General features: G+C 40.3%; 1 protein-coding gene across 2 annotated transcripts in view; it reads left to right on the top strand.

Moving 5' to 3' along the window:
* IL1RAP (interleukin 1 receptor accessory protein) overlaps nt 1-22,214 on the top strand; it is a 140,674-nt gene that overhangs the window by 40,731 nt on the left and 77,729 nt on the right. The gene's annotated exons all lie outside the window — the stretch shown is intronic.

The following is a 22,214-nucleotide window of genomic DNA, read 5'->3' as shown; positions in this document are numbered from 1 at the left end:
GATCACAGCAGCCATTACTCAGTCTGCCATTGACAACTCTCCTGATGGCTACAAAGAGATCAAGACTATGTCTCAAAATAAGCATGGCCCAAATATTGGGGGTTCTCTCCTTTCCTGAGCTCTCTCCCCCACATTCTGTAGGAGAACTTGCCCATAGGCCAAAAGGCATTTGGCTTCTGGGTGAGCCGATGGGCCTAGTGTTATAATCTCCTTCCAATGGGAACAACTACCCTTGGGGCACAGCTAACACTTGTCTGGAATGCTATTAAGCTTTGTCTGAAATATGGAGTGTAGACACTAATTCACGCCTAGTCCCCTAATTAAGGTCCATAGCTCAGTCTCCTTACTCTGTATATGCATATGCCTTCTTAACCCAACCCAACCCAACCATCCTTTTTGTGATAGACCCTCTATTAATTGAAGCATATTTACTCATCTCCTCCTTACTCTTGTCTTTTATTTTTATTATCTAATCCATGACAGCCTGCTTCAGGACTCTTTGCTGATGACTCATTGGTATTCAGGCTAGCATATAAGACTATAAATTCGGCTAATTATACTTGGCTTGCCAATGACTATTAGAGTCCTTTGACCTTGCCCTCTGGGAATTTGTGAAATGATGTCGCTATTTCATTCACTCCCTTGTGATGGCCAAAACACAGATCTGAGTTGAGCATCCTTGAAGCGGATCCATCTGAGCCCATTCGCATTTGTTCTTTCTTCTACACAGAGTCTTAGGTCATCCTTTTACCCCACTTGAAACAATTTCCCAGAGGAGATTTCTTCCTTCCCTCCTACCTCATTCTCCCCATGCTCTCCAGATACATATTCTGTTGATGAAGAGCTAGTCTTTTGGCTACGGTGGATGCCCTAAGTAGCTGTACCATAAGGATGATTCCAGATTAAAAATTCCTTGGGATTCCTGGATTTTGAAAGCTTCATTATGTTGTTAGGCTGAACACTCTCTTCCCTGAATCAGGGCACAATACTTCTCCTAGTCCTCATTCTCTGCAGCCGTCGGCAATATTTTCTCATAAATCCTGTCAGGATTGCGTAGCGTGCCGAAGGCCTCCCTTCTCCTCTTGAGATCTCAGGGGTGTCATCGTAGCATTCAGGAGATGAGTTGCCTTCTGTTTTGTCTCATTTTCACTCTAGGAGAGACTCATAAAAACAACAACAACCAAAAAGTCCTCTTAATTCTATGCAGATGGAGTTTCTAGCTTTTAATGGAAGGCGAATTCATTTGATTTCCTGTCCTCCCCCCTAATTCCCTACTCCCTTTGTGAAGGTTCTTCTGTAACAGAGTTCACTGAGCCTCTGTGTCTCATATTTGGGGACCATTTATATTATTAGACACAAAAGCCATCTTGGGAATGTTTGACCCAAATATTGAGGAATTCCAAGGAGTCTACAACTGAGAATTTCAGATGTCAGTTCTTACATGTGGGAATTGGATAAATGAAGCATGAGTCTAAGTTGGGGAAGGAAACATGACTCAATAGGAAAAGCTCATGTTAATCAAAGTGAATCCAAAAGCATTAGTGAGCTTTTAGGCTATACCAAGCATGATATTAATTGCTAAGGATACAAAGAAAGGCATAAAATATATCTACTCTCACATGCTGACAGGGAAGTCAGCACATAAATAATTCCCTACATACAAAATATATACTGAGTTAGGTGGGAGGCCTAAGGGACTAGAAGTTGAGGGGTTTCCTGAAGGTGGGATTTAGATTGATTATTAAAAAATGGTAAGAAAACCAATTTAATGCAATTCAATAAACTTTGAGTATCTACAATGTGCCACGAACTGAGCTGAGCTCTGGAGATGCAAAGAAGAAGAAAATACAGTCCCTGCCCTCAAGGGGCTGACAACCTAATGGGTGAAGATGACAAACAAAGGAAGGAATACTGAAAAGGAAGTGATGGAACTGTGGGACACCCTCTTCCATGGACTAAAACCAGGAACACTTGCTTGGAAGTATGATGTTTGCCTTTTAAAAAGCAAGGCTTTGGGACTCTACTCTGTTCTGCTCCAATCAGAGGGAAGAGAAGGCTAATCAAAGTGGTATCCAGTCTTGAATTCGAAACACAGTAATGAGAATAGAAGTGAGAAATAGATTTTTTCTGTGAAAATGTAACCAAGGAGAATTGTTTATGTAAAATGGTGAAGAAGGAGGGAATTCTAGACCCATGGGACAGTCAATGGAAGGCACAGGAAAGGAGATGCTTTTCTGTGTGAGAAACAATTTGGCTGGATTGTAGAGGTAATAACGTGTAAGAATATATACAGCATGGAAAGGAAGAGAAGGATCAATAGCTTAATAAGTCAGAAAAAGGAAATTGTATATGAGTTTGGAGGTTACAGGGAGCAACTGGAGTATATGTGTGTTGGGGTGAGACCTTAACTATAGGCAAGGTGCTTTGGCAGTTGTCTGGACAATGGATTGGAGAAGGGAACCACTTGATTCAGGAGATCAATAAGGAAAATATTGTAATAGTCTAGATCAGGGGTTCTTAATCTGGTGGTCACTGACCCTTAAAGGGTTTGTGGATATATTTCATAGGGGTCTGTAAATTTAGAGAGGAAAAGTACATTTTTATTTCCATTAACCTTTAACTGAAATTTAGTATTTTGATCACTTATTTACAACCATTAGTCTGAGGAGTGTCCATAGGCTTCACCAGTTTGTCCAAGGAGGTCCATGAATATCAAACAAACAATAACCAAAAAACAAACAATAATAATAACAACAACAACAAACAGATAGTGGAGAGTTCCTGGTCTAGGAAACCTTGTGTTGAGTTCCCAGAGGCAGAGAGGTTACAGATACAGAGAAATGGTGCTTCTCTTTTACTTTGACATTTTTAAACCATACGTTTGAAATGTTATCTTCACCTGGTTGGGGCTGGGGGGGGGATAATGTATTGTGTATTACTGTAGGGATCTGGAGAGTTCAGAAGAACCTGAGCAATGCTTCAGGGACATTCCCTCTGAGCCCCAGAATGAGTTAATCTGGAAGAGATGCCATAAAGAAGATATGGTAGATGTCTTTGGTTATTTGCAACACTGTCATGTAGGGAAGGGATTTGTTTTGTTCTGCTTGGCCCTAAAGGGCAGAACTAACAACAGAGTGGAAATTGAAAAGTGACCAGTTTCAGGTCGATGGCTAAAACACATTCTCTACCATGTCCATCAGGCTAGGAGGGAGCGCTGGATTCCCCCCAGTAGATGCTTCTGTATGGAAGCTGGACAACTCCTTGCTGAATATATTATCAAAAAGAATCCTTTCTGGTATAGATTGTACTAGCTGGTCTCTGATAGCTCTTCAAATTCTGAGATCCTGTCGGTCTCTTCCTGATATCTCATGTAATTAAACTTTAACTGAGGAAATTCTGGCACCATAAAAAATAAGGTCATTTTTAGACTGCCTGGTAGAAAGGCCATCCCTTTTTGATTATTTTAATCATGAATTACGCCATGGAATAAACAGGCTTCCTCCCTAGCCACTGCATGGATTACCAGTTCTGTCACCCTCACTTGGCCCAAACCCTTTTCATGTCGCACCTCCCTCGTATCTCCAAGGCCCGAGGAGCAGGTGAGCACGACAGTTGGCCGGTGGGTGGTTATCTCCTCAGACAGCTATATTGCTGACTTAGCCTGCCCATGACATGTTTCTCCTCAGACTCTTGGCAAAGCTTAGTGAATGTGTCATGGAAATACTACGTGCTCACATCAGGAACCCACCTGTTCACTTTCTCATCACTCTCTTCTGATCCCCCTTTCTTCTCCATCTCCCCCAAAAGAAGCTCAGTGCCCTTATTCAGAGGTCAGTGAGGCTGCCAAGAAGTTGAGACAGCGGAGTCTCCCCGATGAATGCGATTACAGGGCAGTGCTGGAGAGTCGGTTTCTTAATGAACTTGCTTGTCGTTTGACTGAGGAGCCCCTCTTCCTGTTTAGCTCTGGAAAGGGCGCTTTCCACCCAAGAGCTGTGACTCATCTCTCCATCGTGGATCCTGAGCAGGGAACTTCTTGAATAAGATGAGCTCTCATACCATCCTCATTGAGTCACCCCACAAGCAGGAAATATGTGGTAATCCCCGCAGCCCATCTGGCAAGGATTCAGTTGCAATCGTTATGAAGAGGTGAATTGTGTCTGTGTCTGCACTTGGCTTCCCAACCGGGAGGAGGGGAAAAAGGGAAGCATTGTTGCTGAAAATAAAATGGAAAGGGGAACAGGGTGAATGGAGGGCTGGATTGTGGGAGACCATAACTGCCTGTCCCAGAGCATCACTAAATCTCTGTGCACAAAGGTACTTGATGTTGCTCATTACGTCGCCTTAGACAATCTTTGTGCTACTGATTCACCTCCTGAGGAAGGGACCGGCTATCAAAAGGCAAATTTCTCATAAAAGCAAAAGACCAACATAATTAGAGTTGAAAGAGATTTTACTTTGAGATCATCTAGTCAAAATCTTAGAAAACTTAGGAAATCTTAAGTTTTCTCTTACAGATGAGAAAACTGAGGCCCAGAGAAGAAAAGCACTTAACCCCAAAGTCTAGAGATGGTGAGCAGCAGCAACAGAGCTGGGAGGGGAGGGCAGGTCTTCCAACACCAAACAATGTGCTCTGTCCCATAACCAAATGACCAATAGTGATGACTGAACCTATGTAGGGGGAGTATGGAACCCAATACTTTATTTACTGTCAGTATCCAGCATTTTATCCACTCTCACAAAGTTCACAATGTTCTCAAAATGCTCATAAAAGAATAAGAGCAGGAGAATGACTTGTTTCGGACTTTTTTAGTTATCTGAACATCATTAACTTAGATGAGAAAAATGAAATAATAATGATCAGAATAAGAACAATAATGATAATCACAATATTCTTGTGGAGCTTTAAGGTCTACAGAGTGCTTTCTCTACCTTTCCCTATCACAAATCTAACCTGGCACGAACTTTGAAAGGGAGAATAATATGTCACCATCGGGTGAGTTGTTTTGTTAAAGGAATATGTCATCCAAGTGATGGGGTCTAGATCTAAAGCTGGAAGGGACTTTAGAAGCCATTTAGTGTAACCTCTCACTTTTTTTTAATCAAATAAAGAAACTGAGGAATTGAGAGATTAAGTGAATTGTCCATTGTAGTTCGTTATCAGGCAAGATTTGAACTCAAAACTAAAGCCCTCTGATTTTCCCCCTCTGTCCACTCTGCTTAATGGTTCACCCCCCCTTTAATTTATTCAGGCTGGAAAGGGTCCCGTTCTAATGTTAGAGTCCCCTGGGGGAACCTCTGGCTGGTTACAGTGAGAGTGTGCCACTGAGATGTTCTCAAGGGGGGGGGGGGATTCACCTTTTTTTTTTTTTTTTTTTTAAACACAGGAGATAGATTAGTTGAGTCTGTCTCCATTTTGCCTTCATGCCATGAGCTGGAGGTGGGATCTAACAGAGAGAAGTGGGCTGCCAGGCTTGACACAAACGGCTCCATTAAAACCAACGTTCCCAGACTCTAACACAGGGAGGATTTCATCTCCTGCAAAGACTTAGCCCCTTCTCCTTTCTTCCCTGACCTTTTCTTCTTCGGGGAAGATAGAACTATTTGCTACAACCGAAAATCGCTCTTTGCAATACCTTGCTGGACAGCAAGGGCTCTCTCTGTCTCTCTGTCTCTCTTTTACTTTCTCTCTCTCTCTGTCTCTGTGTCTTTGTATCTCTCTCTGTGTCTTGTGTGTGTGTGTGTCTCTCTCTCTCTGTCTCTCTGTGTGTGTCTCTCTCTGTCTCTGTCTCTTTCTCTGTGTGTCTTTCTATCTCTGTTTCTCTGTGTGTCTCTCTCTTTGTCTCTCTGTCTCTATCTCTGTCTTTCTCTGTCTCTGATACAACACACTCAATGGTGCAAAACATTTTTCTTCCCCTTCAGTAGGCATTTTTGTCTTCATATCTATTTTCCTTTGAGTCTGTTTCCCCAGCAGCATGTCAGGAAGTTGAAGGGTTGCTTATCAAAGTTGGTTTCCCAGCAGTGACAAATATGTGAGCTGGGCCTCTGCCATTCGAGGAGGAAACATCCCCCCCCCCCCCCGATGCGGCTCTCCTCTGGTTCTGATATAGCTCATATATCCACTGCCCGACCAGAAACACTTCCTAGAGAGCCCAACCTCCTCAGGGTGGGGGCCGCCCAGAGGGGTACCTAGGAATACTTGGGGCTGGGGCAAAGGCCATACACAAATGGAGCCCAGGCCCAGCCTCAGGAAACCTCTGTCTCAGCCCTGCTCCAACCCCTGCCTCCCACATTCCCTATTTCTTTCCTTTTTGATATTTGAGAAAAACACCAAGAAAACTGTTTTTGAGCTTTGTCTCCTGGTTCCGTGCGTCCCCAGTGTCCAGAATGGGCTCCTTCCCCCTCCCTCTCTGGCTCCCCCATTTCCTTCAAGGCTCGGCCCATTCCCTCCTATGTCTCATGCTCACCTCCCCGTATCTCATAATTATGTCATTCTAATCCTACATATTCATAATATAGTATATAGATGCATAATTATATACCCACTTAAACATGTAAATATACATATATGGACTGACTGATTTATATTTTGAAAGCACACACACACACACATATATATATATATATATATATATGAATATTCTTATGGGGCACATGGTTATATATAAACAAGCATATTACATATTTATGTACATGTATTCATATTCGTGCATGCTTATTTATTAGTGCCCATAATTAACTCCTACTATCTATCTACAGACAAGCAAGAATGGATGTACATTTACATATACATGTGCTCATGTATATATAACATACTATACAAACTATAGATTTACATATGTAATACATAAGCATATATCTACATATGTAGGTATATATAAACCTATGGTTTCTATAGTATGTATATAGCAAGCAAATGTTACATATACATATATATACATATATACATATATATATACATACATATATATATATATATATATATATATATATATATATATATATATAACTATATATGGACACACAGACCCAGGGATATGTAGACAAACCTAGAGAAATGCAATTTCTGTGTATAGTATACACATATATATTTATATTTATACGTGGTACATAAAGGATTTTGGGGGGCACATAAGAGCTGAACCTGGAAGAAAGTTAGGGAGTGTCAGAGGAAGGAAGGAGGAGAGCATACGGAACACCCCGGATGGCCCAGACAAGACAGAGGAAGACACGTTCCAAAACATTCTTTTTTTGTATTTCTCAAATATCAGAAAGGAAAGAAATAGCAAGTGTCAGAGGTGGGGGCGGGAGAGAGATTTCCTGAGATTTATCTTCTGCTCAAATTGTTCATAGCCCTTATCCCAAATGCAATAATTCTTTGTTATAGCTCTGGGCACCACCAGTGTTATGTGACTAAATTCATTTAGCAAATCAAGGTAGATAAAACAGAGACAGAAAGAGCTAGAGATAGATGTTATCTAACGTATCTGTCTATCATGAAATCATCTATCTCCATGCATCTCTGTATATTTATTTCTTTGTATTTCTCTTTCATTCTCTGTCTGTCTCTCTCTCTGTATTTGTCTGTCTGTCTTTCTCATACATACACACTCTCTCTTGTCTCTGTCTCTGTCTCTGTCTCTGTCTCTGTCTCTGTCTGTCTCTCTCCCTTTCTCTCTCCTTCCCTCCCTCACTTCCCCAACTAGATTTAGATTTTTCAGCTTTTTGAGAGTAGAGATAATTTTATTTTTTCTCTAACTTTGCAACCACCATGTCTAAGGCAGAGACTGGTGTATAATAGGGACTTAATAAATATAAGCTGATTACTTATGAAGGAATCATACAATGGAAGAGAGGTGGGAGGAGGGAACATAGCTAGCAAACTTGGAGATCCTGTGCAGAGTGCAAAGGCCTGTGATAGTTGTCAGTGGCTTGTTTTATGTTAGCCATGAATTTAGTGTTAGAAGATATGGATTCAAATCCAAGCTCTAATTATTTGTGTTCCTCATTTAATCTTTGCCTCAGTTTCCCCATCTATAAGTTAATGGATTGGACCGAGTGATCTCTAAAGTATCTTCCTTCTCAGTCTTTGACCCTAGGCCTTAGTGGTAAAAGGAAGGACAAATCTAGGTTGAAGACAGACCTGGATTTATGTCTCCCACATAAATTGGCTCTGTGACTATGGAAAAGTCATTGCTTCTTTCTGGGCCCACCATTTCCTTGCCTGAAAACATGAAGAAGCATCTCCTTGGAGATGATGTTGACAAAATTCTCCACAGATGTATTCCAGTTATTCTCCAGGGGCTAGCCTGGTGCCTTTGTCTTGTTCAGTCATTTCAGTCATGTCCCACTCTTCCTGATCCCACCTGAGCTTTTCTTGGCAGAGAACTGGACTGGTTGGCCGTTGCCTTCTCCAGCTCATTTTATAGAGGAGGAAACTGAGACTAACGGGTGACTTGCCCAGCTAGGAAGTGTGTGAGATGAGACTTGAAGTGAGAAGGGGATTTTCCAACTCCAGGCCCAGTGCTCTCTCTATTGCATGACCCGGAAGTCCACGAGCAAGGGCACACATGTGTATTGAGCCAATTCTTGCTGTTTGATTGACCTTTGCAAGGAGCTATTCTCTAAAACACCTTTCTGACTTCAGTTTCCCAATCTGTTGTTCACACGTTTCCCCCAGTCGTGGCCAGTATGCTTGTTTGTAAGGTGTCACATGCTTCAATCCGGAAGGGGCATTAACTGCCACACCTAGAGGTGCTGGTGGACCCTCTCCTAATACTTGAGTCTAATCGTTAGTGACCATCACTCTAACACTGATTGTGACCCTGCGACCATCATCATTATTTCACACACACAGATGAATGAGGAGCTCACTGCTATTGGTGATGTCTCACCCGGGAAGTATCGATAGGCTGGTTCCCACAATTCAATCCGCATTTATGATTGCCATTATGCACAAGGCACTGTGCTAGTCCCTTGGGGTAGAAAGAAAATAAGTAGTCTCTGCCAGTGTGGGATTTATTTCTTCTCGGGAGGAAACTATTTCCGAAAGGGGGAGAACCTGCTGGGAAGAGACAGGATAGGTCTGCTGCAGGATCTATCACCTGAGCTTTACTTGGAAGGGGCAGAGATAAGGGGGGAGAGCATCTCTTACATGGCTGATCACCCACATCAAAGAATAAGCTGGCAACCTATGATAACCCTCACCGGGAATCCTGAGCAGGACAGTTGGAGTGGAACGGACAGGGTATGAAAAGACCTACATTGAAGTTACACTCTACAGGGGATTTGGAAGTTTATTTTAAAGACAACTGGAGTCAAATGGAGATTTTTCGGTCAGGATGTGACAGGGTCAGAGCTGTCCTTTCAGAATATCCAATTGGCAGCTTATGGAGGAAACACTGGACAAGAGACAGAGTGAAATAGTCCAGTTCATTGTCCAAGTTAGGAAAGTAATGGTGAGATGGGAAAAGGCCGTGGTATAGCATCTGATTGAATGAGCCTTACTTCTCAAGTTAGAGAACCTGGGTTCAAATCCCACCTCAAGCTTTTGACCTGGGTCAACCCAGGCAGTCCTTCAGTTTCTTCACCTGTAAAATGAAAAGCTCAACTCCCTGGTTTCTGAGGTCCTGCCCATCCCTTGGCCCATGTTCCTTTGCTTTCTTGCTAAATAATTTTCCTTCTGGGTGACTGGTTCTCTCTTTTTTAGAATTCCTCCTTTGTTCAGCTTCTAAATGGAAATGTAATACATTTTATGGTTCATTTGGTTACTGTCTTCAGTTTTGGGGGGAGCAGGCCCATCTGGAAGCTTCCTGAGCTGCCTCAATTGATTTTAATGCTTCCTTGGGACAGCCATTCTCATCCCCTTTGCCCGTTTCTGGACATTCTGAGCACATCTACATGTTAATATAGTTTAGTCAAATGAGACTATACTGGGCACTTTGGGAAACTTGGGAGAGCACTGAGTCTTTTTCAGTCAAGGATATAAAGGGCACTGAAATGGCAGCATGCCCCATTGTCCTTTAAGTTCTGTTCTTGGTAAGGGGGAGGAAAATGACAATAACCATCTAAGCTTTTTTTGTCGCTTTTGCCCTTTTCTGGGACGCACGCTCAAGTGCCTCATGATGATGTAGATATGATCCTGTGTTTGGGAAGCTTATTCCACAATTCCCATGAGCTGGAATACCTCCACAGTGAGAGAAGGATGGACATTCTGGTGACTGGCTTTTGTCTGTCAAGCAGAATCGCTGGATGAGGAGAAAGAGGTCCATCAGCCAGAAGGCCCCATGGTGGTGACCTTTCTGGGCTCACAGACAATTTACCAGGGCATAGAAAAGTCAACATCGCTTTCACTGTTTCTAATTTTTTTTTTCTCTGTCTCTTTCTGTCTCTCTCTGCCTCTCTTTCTTTTTATCTTTCTGCGTAAGAGGAGATGGGAGGGAAGTGTCACTCACTCCAGCAGCAAGAACTCAGACACAGACTATTTCCTTCTTCTCTCTCAAATCAGTGACATTTCTTCCACTGCCAGATCCTATTGAGGTTTCTGTGGCCCAGGCCATTGAGATGGATTTCAAATGGGTAAAATCAAATCTTTTCATTCTCTTGGCTTTGAAAGTGTTGTTTTCTTTAATAATTTGTTCATATATTTGAAAAGTGTCATTAGCTCCTGGTGCCTGACTAATAGCTCTATTATAGGGGGAAAGAACTATATCTTGGTGAACATTGCTGTGTCTAATCAAACAAAACTGATGTCTTCCTGGGGAAAAAATTAGTGCATATGGTTGTGGGTGGAGAAATCTCAACTTGAGAATTTATTTTACCCTTAGTTTCACCTTCATTTCCACTTTCCCCTGAAATATTTGTTTCTTATATGATGAAGAACATTCCTAATCCCTATCTTTTGATTGGCTAGCAATCAGTGAGCCTCAGGTTCCCAGGCAGATTTTCAATCAATCTAAAGTTAATGCTTTAAAACACCATGCTTTCCCATGAGCTAAATAACTTAATAAATGAATGTGCTCCACTTCTATCCTAATGATCACAGTGCAATTCTTATTGTGATCATAAAACATAGATCTAGGTATTGCATTACAGGGGAAGAATAGGGAGAGAGGAAGCTCTCCAAAATGATTTAGAGATCCCCTTCAATACATAAATGTTCTTCCCAACTGAACCTTTACAAATACTTCCTTAAGCATTGGATTGGTCAGCATTTCCTCCCAGTCAACAGACATTTGTTTAGTAGCTGCTAAGATTCTAGTGAGAAGAAGGGAAGGGAGTTGTACAGAACCAGCCTGGGAGTCAGGAAAATGTGAATTCAGGTCCTGTCTCTAAACTTCTGGCTTTATGACTCTGGACAAGTCACTTAATCCTTGATCATCCCAAGAAATTATCTAAGATAATTGGTTACAGAGAATATTCCAACCTTTCAGAAGGATTGTCTTCATCGCAAGCTCTCTGTAAAATGTCATTACAAAAGCTATTTCCCTTCACCCTACAAAAGAAAAAAAGGGAAAAAAGAAAAGGACAGAAAAGAAAAAAACAAAAACAAAGAAACAAAGAAGAAAAATAGATTTAAAATAATGCTAGACACAAAAGATATAAGACCAAGATGGTGGTCTTTATTCTCATTGGAGCTTATATCATGCTATGCTTGTAAAAAAGGTCATTCCAATGTTAGAGGGGGTGTGACAAAATTGTGACATTAATACATTGTTGGTGGAGTTGTGAAATGATCCGGCCATTCTGGAGAGCAAATTGACCTATAAAACTATGCATGCCTTTTGATCCAACAGTGTCTCCCACTTTGTTTTGTATCCCAAAGAAATCATAAAAGAAGAAAAAGGACCCACGTGGGCAAACATGTTTATAGAAGGCTTCTTTGTAGTCACAGGGAACTGGAAATTGAGGAGATGCTCATCAGTTGAGGAATGACTGAATAAGTTGTGGTATATGAGGTAATAGAATGTTATTGTTCTATAAGAAATAAGGAGCAGGTTGATTTCAGAAAAGCCTGAAAAGACTAAATGAAGTGAGCAGAACCAAGAGAATATTGTTCATAGTAACAATAAGATTATATGATGATCAACTGCAATGGACTTAGCTCTTTTCAACAATGGGATGATTCCTGCCCGTTCCTATAGATTCGTGATGGAAAATGTCATCCACATCCAAAGGTAGAACTTGGAGACATTTGGAAAAACAAAATACAATTAACTAATACTAAAAATAAAACACCTAATAATAGTAATAATAATAATAATGATAAGGTCTCTCCAAACCTCAGTCAAAAAAAGATATCAGATAACCTTTAGAGGGAGAGGTACTAGCAGACAATAACAGGGAAGTGAGCCCACAAACAAGATAGTCCACATTAAAATTCTCTAATTGCACTCATCCCACGGAGACTTTCTTAGTTGGTATTATGAATTTGTTTGTATGCGGATGGGGCCAAGGGATTGACCTCTTTGGGAAAGGATGAGAAGAATGTAAATGTCTCTAATAGCTTTCAATTAATCTTGGATGTGTTTTCTAAAATATGTCCTATATTCAAAGGTTTGGTCAGCATTTCCTCCCAGTCAACAGGCATTTATTTAGTAGCTGCTAAGATTCTAGTGAGAAGAAGGGAAGGGAGTTGTACAGAACCAGCCTGGGAGTCAAGAAAATGTGAATTCAGGTCCTGTCTCTAAACTTCTGGCTTTACGACTCTGGACAAGTCATTTAATCCTTGATCATCCCAAGAAATTATCTAAGATAATTGGTTACAGAGAATATTCCAACCTTTCAGAAGGATTGTCTTCATCACAAGCTCTCTGTAAAATGTCATTAGAAAAACTATTTCCCTTCACCCTACAAAAGAAAAAAAGGGAAAAAAGAAAAGGACAGAAACTTGTGGATAAACCCTAAAAATGGGCCCACATCACATATTCAGAGAAAGGAAGAGGGAACAGGGAGAGAGAGACTGATTTTCTAAGTGATGGTATCTAACATCCCAATGTTATTAGCTTGAAGCTTTCCAAGATTGACTCTGTACCGCTGATAAGAAAGATGGATTCTAGGAAGTTACTAGACATGGGTTACTGGAGGAAGGCCAGCAATGAGGCTGAACTGTATCAGTCAATGTCCATCAACTGGCCCGTTCCCTAGAGGGGAGTTCCTATAATAGTGTGTCGTTCAGTAAGCCCTACTGCAGATGATCTCTAATGATTTAACAATTGGAATGAAACATTTAAGTTCTGGTTAGGTCTTGGACAACTAAAGAAAGGAAGATGGAAAAGGAGGAAATCCAAGGAGAATGAGTCTGACATGATCTTCCTCTTTATGTCCTGCTCTCACAACCAAAAGCCCCTTTTGCTGAAGCTCTCAGGGAAATCTTAAGTGGATTTATGTCCTGCTGCCAGGGCATGAGTGACCTGGCAGAAGCCTGGCGTGTTTGTTGAGCCAAGTGGATCTACAACCAGAGAAGGTTAAGAGTAATGCTTCTGAGCGAGCGAAGGGGCTCCAAGGAGGAGGGGGCATAGAGGGGCTGCCTTGGCATGGGTCATTCAAGAGAGAGCCCCCTGCACGGATTCAGCTTTCTTTAGTAGATGGTCATGTCACGCCAAGGAGTGAGCATTCTTTGCCCTTTGATATTCTTAGTCCTGGTGAAAATGGAACCATAACAGTTGTTTAGTAATGATTGACAAAGGAGACTATTGATGGATGTGCAAAGGGTTCAAATTCAGAAAAGGTGGGTGTCAGTCAGTCAGCATTCTTTATTGTTTAATAAAGAAAATAAGAACAATCAGAGGGGCCCAAACTCTTTGAGGCTCAATTTCCTAATCTTCATAATAAGAGAGTTAAATTAATGTTCTTGAAGACCCCTTTGGGTTCTCCTTCCATTCCCTTCTGATTCCATGATATTTGGTCGATGAAGCTCCTGCCTCAGACATTTAGCAGATTTGGAACTAAGGAACTAAGAAACACTTCGGAACCTCAGTTTCTTCATCAGTGAAATGGAGACATAGCTCTTCAAGATGCTTTATGGATTAAATTGGACAGCGTATGCAAATCAGCTATAATCATTATTAGTGTACCTCAGGGGATCCTTCCAGCTCAAAATTTCTGTCACTGATGAGACAAACTCTTTTTTATCCACATTCAGTAACAGAATTGCTCTATTAAATGGTACTCCACATCTATGACACAGTAATGATTATTTTTTTAATGAGGACCTCCAGGCCTTATAAAAACTGGGATTGTCTTCGGAATTATCCAAAGGAGATTAGTGTATCTCTAGCATGATTTTTGGTTTTAAATTCATTATATAGTGTTCTGCTTGTTTGGAACTTGATCATCCAAGTGAGTCCGGTCTTCATAACTCTCCATCAGCCAAGATATGGTATTCCCTGAATATGATATATCATAATAAGTTTGCTAGACATAATTAGTGATATAGACTATTAAACAATGGGAAATGCCAAATAGTGTGTTTTGTGTCATCCCTTTTCCCACAATGACTGTAGAAGTGCATTTGAAAAGAGGGCGATGAATCCGACTGTTTTCTTGGGCTCTCTGTGAAGATCTACTATTGTCACTATTGTCTGGTGACTAATGAGAGACTGGGCATACATTTTAAGTCAGTGATTTTAGTGAGGAAATGAACATAGGGAAGGATGATGAAAGATTTGTTGGGAAGAATTTAGGACTAAGAAAGTAAAGAAGACTTGGAGAAACTTAGAGCCTGCTTATTATCATTTTTGTTTGTTTGTTTGTTTTCTTTTTCTGAGGCTGGGGTTAAGTGACTTGCCCAGGGTCACACAGCTAGCAAGTGTTAAGTGTCTGAGACCAGATTTGAACTCAGGTCCTCCTGAACTTAAGGCTGGTGCTCTATCCACTGCGCCACTTAGCTGCCCCCTTATTATCATTTTTTTTTTAAATCAATTATTGGACATGGTATGAGCCAAGCTCTCAATTATATTTTAACAAATGGGAAATTATTAACCACCAATGTGGGAGTCATTCCCAAATCAGCTCTCTATGGATACTCAGATTACTTTTTTTGGTCAGAAACAAACTTGTCAGAGACAAAATTCAGGATCGATAGCAAGTTAGATATTATATTTATTACAAAACAAATTTTTGCACAATAAAGTCCAGTAAGACTTATTGAAAGAAACTCTTGACAGCTACAAATTGGAAAATGGATAAAAGAATAGACGGTAACCCAGATTTTTTTTTCTCTTTATATTTTATTTTTTAAAAATTTTAATAGGGTTTTATTTTTCAAAACCATTTTAAGCCAGTTTTCAACATTTTTGTAAAAGTGTTTTTCAGAGTCTTCTCCCTCCTTCCTTTACCTCCCCTCTCTCCAAGACAGCCAACAATCTGCTAGAGGTTAAATATGAGCAATTTTTAAACATATTTTGATATTTGTCATGTTGAGCACTTTTAAAAGGGAAATCTAATTAGTATAAATCAATCATCACAACAGGGAAGCCACCAGAGCCTAGACACCATTTGAATTTGTGGCCATTGATTTACTTGTTGACATCAAGAGAGATGGCAACCAAAGGCAACATTCATTTAGAATAGAAACTCACTATTAAAATGTGAGATTTTCATGAGTGAATGTGAATAGAATTGCTCATTAACAGTAAGAAATAACTAAGAGAGAAATCAGCTTATAGTAAGTATGGCAAGAGACTGAATTAAGACAACTGGAGGAAAGAAAAGAAACAGATGAAAATGGAAAAGACATGTAAAGTTTTATATAAACTACTATTTTTCTCCATCAGTGACAGCAGAGCCACTACATTTGGACTCAAACATCACAGTCCCTGATGTACTGCATAAGGAAATGGGAATGATACTAAATAAAACAGATGGGTAGAACAGCTGGTCTATACCAAATATGCACAGAGGACTTCTATTCTAGAAGTGACAAGATTCTGAGGTATTGGTGAACCAATGTTCAAGTTGTCTTGTTAGAAAGGAAAATACCAATATTTTTGGGGGGAAAGTTGAACTTATTATTAAATAAGACAACTAATAAAATTTGAACATTTATAAACCCAAATGCCCACATTTCACCTCTGCTTATCCTGCACAAGCATCCAGAGCATTATGGTCAAAGGGAGTAGACTGTAAGATTTTCAAAAACTGAAGTCAACAAAGGACAATTGTTTGTGGTCATTTAAACTTAACAAACATTCATTAAACCTCTACCACATGCTAAACCCTGGGGATATGCACACAGATTTAAAATTGTCCTTGTTCTCAAAGAGATTTTCTTCCAATTGAGGATAAATAATTCTAAAATTAATTAAATGTATTGCCATATGGGGAAGGAGAGATTAAGAACAAGAGGTGTCAGGGATTGCATATAGAATGAAGGAAAGTTGCCAGGAACTCTTCACAAAATGGTGTCATGGGAACAACTCACCAAGGAGAGATGGGAAGCAAATGAGAGGGGTGGTGATCTGATCCAGCAAGGGATGGAGACACCAGGTGCTGAGGAAAGTGCCAGGATGAGACAGCAGAAGAGGCAGGATTTTAAGGTTCAGAAGAGCAAGACAAGGAAGGTAATACAATAGAAAACATGTGGGGAAGGAGCATAAGGAAGAGGATGGGTTAGAAAAGGCTTCTTCTAGGAGGTCCCAAGTGAGCTATATTTTGAAGAAAGCTAGGGGTTTGTTGAGGCATTTGTGCATATATTCTTTGCTTTAAATTACATAAAAAGGTACCTTCAGTCATTCATTCATATGAGGAGAAACAAACAGTACAGAAGTTCAAGGGAAATAATTTTTAAAAGTAGGAACAAATGGAAATAGCACTTCTGGACATCGAGTTATGCTGTGGAGTGCTCGACATCAATGACTTGGGTACTCATTTAAAAAAAAAAAATTGCTGATCAACAGACCAAATGAGATAAGCAAGAGTCACTTACCAAGTGTTGGAGAAACCTCTGTATGTATATATGTGTGTATTTGTATGCATATTGTGTACACATATGTGTATGCATGTGTGTGTTGTATGCATATGCATGTGGGATGGTGAGTGTGTATGTGAGAGAGATGGAGAGAGAAAGACAGAAAAAGAGAGAGAGAGAGAAAAAGAGAAAAAGAAAGAGAGAAAGAGAAAAAGAGAGAGAGACAGAGAGAGAAAGACAGAAAAAGAGAGAGAGAAAAAGAGAAAAAGAGAGAGAGAAAGAGAGAAAAAGAGAGAGAGAAAGAGAGAAAGAGAAAAAGAGAAAAAGAGAGACACAGAGAAAGACAGAAAAAGAGAGAAAGAGAGAAAAAGAGACAGACACACACACAGATAAAGACAGACAGAAAGAGACAAAGAGAGAAAGAAAAAAAAGAGAGACAGACAGAGACAGAGACAGACAGAGACAGAGAGAAAGAAAGAAAAAGAGACAGACACACACACACACACACAGAGAAATCACTCTGAGAAGGGCTCATTATTCCATGAGATCTTCTGGGAATATTGGAAAGCAATTTGTTAGAGAAAAAAAAGTCCATGCTGATGTTTTCTGCCATACTCAATAGACTCAGCATTGTTATAAGCTGTGCATATAAAAAGATCATCCCACTAAAAATGGAAGAGAATAATATTAGCTCCTATCTAAAGAAATAGTAGAGATTACAAGCAATAAAACACATTACATTGATTACATGAAATAAAAAAGAATTATATAAAAATAAACGAGCCTAATATTAGAAACAGTCAATTGAGGGAGATAGCTTTGCATCAAATATCTCTAAAAGGGGGCATATCCAAAATTTATGCCAAAATAATGGAGATGTTTAAAATAATGACCCATTCCCCAATGGACAATCAGGCAAAAACTAAGAATGAATTGTTCTGCCAGGAAAAAATGGAAAACTCCTAAGAACCACATGAAACATTATTCTGAATTGCTAATAATATGAAAAATATAGGTCAATATAATGTCAAGGTTTTATACAAAATAACCAAAAAATGCATTTTTATATTGACCACATTTGGCCTGAATAACATATTAAAGGGATTTGCAAACTTTAAAGTGCCATAAAATGCTTACTATTATTGTTATTTTTGCTGTTATTATTTATATTATGAGCCTCAAAGAAGAATTCAGAAAATTCATTTTTCTCTCTTCATTGGAGAGGTGGCCCAAAATGAACACTTAGATTGTAATAGTGTCAATTATAAATTTACTAGAATCATTAAAGGATATGGTAATATAAATAATCATGGATACATAATGAATACTACGTAAAATAGAAATCGGGCTTTTCTCCCCATGTCCCAATGATTTTCCCCTCTCCTCCCCCCCCCAGGTACATCTTGAAAATAGGGGGGGAAAAGAAGATCTTGAGAATTTAGAAGAGCAGGAATCCCCTTCCTTCTTCTGGCTTCCCTCCTTTAAATGCCAGATGCCTCCATCAGGCTGGTGGTTCGGAGGGTGATTTCCCTAGACAAAATTTCCATTGCGTGGGGCCACTCGTCTATTTTACAACTTTTCTTCAACTACAAAATTAAATGTTTTATTTTTCACATAGTTAAATCTCCCCTAACTTTGGATGATTTCCTTGCTCTTGCTGGAGAGGGGAGTGGGGGTGGGTAATCCAAAGAACAGCCAGGATATTTCATGGCTCCTTGTGTAATACACTCATTTCTCCCCTTCTTTCACTGCATTCCTTATTCATTTGTTTTTTGGATCATTTGTGGCCCGAATGATGCTTTTCACCTTAACTTTTGCAGGTGATTGATTATCGGTAGCGCAGTGTAGCTTGGTTTAATCCATCATTCTCCTTCCATTGTCCTTTGGAACACCTGAAACTTTGATTCTTCTGCTACTATAGTGTTGTACGATTCACTATTGCCAGAGAATCACCGGAACACCTTTGCTATTGCCCAGATATACTTTAATTTCATGATATTGATTACTTTAAAAAGTTCAATATGCAAATATATTTAGAAATCAGAATTATTCTTTACTTTTTAAATGTTTTGTTGACTTTTTTTCAAATGAAACACTATTTACATATTCAAAGAAAAAATCAGTTTGTATATGTATATATTTACATATATATACATATACATATATATGTATATGTATACATATATGTGTGTATATATACACATATATGTGTGTATATACATATATATGTATATATACATATATACGTATATATATATATATATATATATATACATACATATTTCCCTTAAAGGCTTTCAGACAATGGAATGTACCCCCTTTTGTAAAATCTGAAAACCTCATCTTTGCTTCTTATTTGGACCTCACTTGTTTCCATTTCTACAGCTTTCTCTCTTCCCAATCCTTCTCATATTCTTCAAGAACCCTCTTCTCTCTCTGTTACCCCTCTCTCATTTGATTTCCAGAAAAGGATCTTGCCAACTTCCAGTTATTTAATAATTGACTCTCTCTTTCCCCCATCTACCTTTTCGCAGAGATATTGCTATCTGGACACTTTCATCTTCAGATTATAAACTCTTCCTGAGAGGAGGTTCTGGGATGTGTTTTTGTATCAGTAGCAGCAAATGCTCGACAAATATGTTCTCCCCAATCCCCCACTTTCCAATCTCCTGATAAAGGAGAGTTCGTGTGCTGAGGGATACCAGAACCTTCTCTGGAATTTAGTTTTTACTGAATTATACGGGGACATTGAGAGGTTAAGGGACTTGCCCAGATAAATGTCAGAGGAGACGAGACAATTACAAATTTCTGACCCAAATGCTGGTTCCCCCCATGATCAGATTGCATGACTTCAGATGGCATTTCTAGTTCTAGATCCATGAACTCGTGATCCACCATGCCATATCACACATATTCTTGTCCTGATCTATTCAACAATCATATACTATGCACCGACTGTGTGCCAGCCATTATGTGAAGAATTGGGATACAGGAATATAAAGATATCCTCCCTGCTCCAGGGTCTTATGTTCTATTGGGAGGTTATAGCATCTATACCCACGATTAAGTTATGAGGAGTTGCAGGGGAGGAAGCACTGAGTCCTAAGTCAAGGAGCCCAGAGTTCAAATCTGGCCTCATATTCTGGCCAAGTTTGTCTTCATTTCTTCATTTGTAAAATACAAATAAAATACAAATAATGATAGAATTGTTCTATGGATCAAATAAAAAAAATCAGTTGTTTAATGCTTAGCCTAGTGTCTGGCACATATCGAGTTTTATGCAAATATTAGCTATTATCATTAATGTCAAGAGGAAGAAAGTTCAGAAAATAGGGTGTGAAAATAGGGAGGTTCCAAGAAGGCTTCATGAAGCCAAGGTGAGCTGGGAGGGAGTCCGTCTCAGGCATGGGGAAAATGAGTAAATGAATTCTATATGTAAATAATGGAGGAAGGCAAGGATGGTGGAAGATTCAGGTCAGGTGTGTGTCCCTTCCCTGTCTCTGCCCTAATTGCTAGTCTCTCAGGGATTCTGTCATTTTTCTCTCCATTTGGCTAAGAAGCTCAAGTATGACCTCTGGAAAGAAGCAGAAAGCATGGGCCATTTGTTGGATTGCAATTGTCTAACCCTTTCCCATCCTCATCTAAATGTTGGAAGTTTTCTGCCCTGTCAGAAGCTCCCAAGTCACTCAGAGATCCGAGGTGCCCGGCCTTACAGGGCTGAAAAATATTATTAGCAGTCTCTACCCGTCTGAAAACGCAGTTATTTTTGCCCGACTTTGGCAGTGATTGGGTGTGAAAGATTTCTGAAATTTGAATGTGGTTTTACTCCAAGTTCCATTTTATTTTGGATGCTGCCAGAATGACTTCTCTCTTCCAAGGACTTTGCCACAGCTGGGGCTGTGGTGAGTTGGCTGCCTCCTCTCCCACCCCCAGAAGCCACCTGCTGGCCCAGGAGCCGGAACAGACTGAGCTGGACAAGGGTTCTTTTCCCAGGGCTCCGTGCTGAAACCTGAGCAGGGAGATGGGCTTTTATTGATTTTCACATGTGATCTTATTCCCTCAGGCAATTAACCAAGTGGAGAAAGCCCTGTAATCTGTGACTCTAGAGACCGTGGGCCAGATTCCATCTCGGCCACTTTTATTTCTGTGTGACCTGGGGTGACAATGTAACCTCAGTTTCTTCATCTGTAAAATGAGAATATTAGACGGGGGTCACTAAGGTCCCTCTGGGCTCTGACAGTTTATGATGTGGCGATCCAATTTCACAAAAAGCATTCCTCTCCTTACTCTGGGAAGCAGTGAATCAGGCGACAAGCCACAGAGAGTCCTTCGTTCGGAAAGATGAGTCTCCTGGGTGAGCCCCTCTGGGAACTCCTGTTCGTGCTGGAGAAACGGCAGACGCCAGTGCCGACCCTTACCCAGGGATCATTTTAAGGTTCATGAAATCAGGTGGCCACAGCCTCATATCAGCTCCAGGTGCCTTGGGAAGGTCGGAGGGGGAGAATGATAGAACGTCTCTGTGATAGGCTGCCTTCCAAACCTTATTCCTTTCCATCTGGGGCACTTGATTAGACTTAAAAAGGCTTTAAGAATGCCGACAAAAACCCTGGCAAAGCCTACTGAGGGAAAAGAACTTCAAGCCAGTGGCTGACACATCAGTTCAAGAAGTGGGAGGCAGAAGGCATCAGTGGGAAGCGCGCCGGAATGGCAATTTGGATCCCAAGCTTGAAAGCTCAGCTTGGCCTTTCCCCATTTGTTCCTTAAGACTTTTACCATCATGTCCCCAGGTCTAAAATGAGAGGATCGGACCAGGAGCCATCTGAGGACGAGGGCAAATGGCTGCCTTGCCTTCTCTCTAGGGAAAGAAGGTCACCAGTCCCATTTGTCACCTTTCATATTTAAGGGACTAACAGTGGAGCGGGTCGTAACATCCTGGGGAAACGATACATTTCCTAAGGACACTTGGTAAGAAGAAGCGTTGATCAGCCTATTAAGGAGACAGACCCATCCTTTTCCCTTTGGGAGGCCATATTCTTGCCTCACATTTGGAGCTAATAGTTTGCAGTGCGATGCATGTATATATTGAGGAAGACACCGAGAAAGGGAGAAATTTGGAGTTTGTTTAAAATGAATGAGTTTCCAGATGTAATCTATGAGTCTTAGGGACAGGAACTGGTTTTTTGTGTTTTTATTCTGTGTATATAGGAGGTTGATAGACTGGCTGATTGAAAGGAAGTGAGAACAGCTCCACAAACATTTCTGTCTCCTCAGCTGATAGACTTGAAACTAGAAGAATTCGGAACAGTCA

Source organism: Sminthopsis crassicaudata, chromosome 3 (genome assembly GCF_048593235.1).
Source record: "Sminthopsis crassicaudata isolate SCR6 chromosome 3, ASM4859323v1, whole genome shotgun sequence".
Classification (NCBI taxonomy): Eukaryota; Metazoa; Chordata; class Mammalia; order Dasyuromorphia; family Dasyuridae; genus Sminthopsis; species Sminthopsis crassicaudata.
The sequence above is the reverse complement of the archived record's forward strand: the minus strand, read 5'-3'. Positions and strand labels throughout refer to the sequence as shown.